We start from the raw sequence: 1,862 nt of genomic DNA, 5'->3' as shown, positions 1-1,862 counted from the left end.
CATCCCTCAGTGCTCTGAGTGAACAGAGAACATCCCTCAGTACTCCTCAGGTCACAGAGAACACCAGCACTGCTTTTTTTGCCAGGGAAAAGGTATGGCCAGGGCTCATGCAGTGCCACCTCCATGCACAAGGCCACGTTCTGCCTCCTGGCATTCCCCAGCAGTGCTGAGCACTGATGAATGCTCAGTTTATTGCTCCTGTTTGTGCCTGGAGGAAGCAGGGCAGAGGATGGCTGCTCCATCCCAAAGGTCAAACAGCAGTGTGAGTTCTACCAAGTGCTTCACAGAACCTCTCAGACCATTCTCACTCCAGTCAAGCTCTACAGGACACCAAAGTGTCCAAAAACTGGTTCAGCAATGGGAGAAGTTCATACAGGCTGGACACACCAGCAGCACCTGGTGCTGGCCCAGAAGCAGGAAGGCCATGGCCTGGGTGCTGATGAAGGAGGTATAACACACAATCCTGTGCCCACCCCTCCCACCAGAGTCCCTGGAGCTGCTCCTGAGGAGCTCAGGGTGCCCTTGGGGTGTGCAGGTGTCCAAGAACCAGCACAGGCACACCTGGGGCAGGGAGCAGCTGTTAAATGTCCTGTGAGCCCCCGTTGCCAGAGGTGGCTTTGAAGCCCCTGCTGACCCCAAGGCACACGGTGGTGCACGTCCCCATCACAAACCACAGACACACCTGCTGCTGCACAACGGCAGCAACAAAACCAAGGCTGCAGCCACGCTGGGAAAGGCCAGACTAGCTGAGATACAGAAACACATCCTTTTTATTACCATTGCAAATGTTGTGTCAAAATAAGATCCTGCCAGAAACCTTGGTGGGTATGGTGCCCCTGCTGCAGCTGTCAATGTGGGAGCCAGCTCCCTTCAAAACAAAGAGCCCAGGGTGAGAGAAGCTCTGCAACCAAAGCTGGAGACAGTCTCATCTCTGTAAACCCAGACTGGGAACAGAGATCATTATTCTGGAATTGTGTCAAAGCAACTGCAGATTTGGCTGATTTTTTTCATTAAACCATTACTTAAAAAAAATAAAATAAAATTATTGTGTGTCCCTGGGAAGCCAGCACAGAAAACTGAAGTTTGCCGACAGGAAAAATCACCATCACAATCCAGTCCTCAGAATTCTGTACAGAGATAGAGAAAAATATGGGTAGAATGGTAAATGGGTAAAAAACACCAGAAAAATTACTAGAAAAATACCATATTAATCAGCAAAAAATTTAAACCGTGGTAGATTAGAGCCAGTGTAAGAGAACCTAGAGGATTCCTCTACCCACAAAGCTGTGTCAGCTGCTTATGCCAGTGGATTCAGCTGGCTAAGCTCAGTAAAGGTATGGATTAGGCTCTTTACAAGAGCTTGGAAAGTCTATATTTAGCTAAAGTAAGGAGATGAGACCCTTGGCACGGGATAGGAGGAGGTTTGAGCAGCTGTGGCACAGAGCAATTGTTCTGAGAGAGTCAAACATCTGAGAGAACAACGCAGAGAAGTAAAAATAACTGACCTCAAACTCCAGCGGGCCCCTACAAAACACAGTCAACTTTTCCAGCTCCAGCACAGCTTTGGAATAAGGATTGGCTGCTTACAGCTGCTCACAGGGAGCTGCTGCTGTCTTTGTGTGGGAAACCAGGAGTGTGAAGTGTCCAAGGAATCCCCCAGCTGAACTGCCCCAGGAGATCAGGAACCGAAATATCCACCCAAATTCCACCAAATATCCACCCATTCCAGGCTGGGCTGCTCCTCCCACCCAGCAGAGCTGGGCTCTCCAGGCACTGCCACCAGCAGCACTGTGGTGCCTTCCACATGGATATAGGCACAGGAAACCAAATTCCCAGCAAAAGTTAAAGCCAGACTGGCAGAC

Source organism: Parus major, chromosome 12 (assembly GCF_001522545.3).
Source record: "Parus major isolate Abel chromosome 12, Parus_major1.1, whole genome shotgun sequence".
NCBI classification, from domain to species: domain Eukaryota; kingdom Metazoa; phylum Chordata; class Aves; order Passeriformes; family Paridae; genus Parus; species Parus major.
This window is presented reverse-complemented; position numbering follows the sequence as displayed.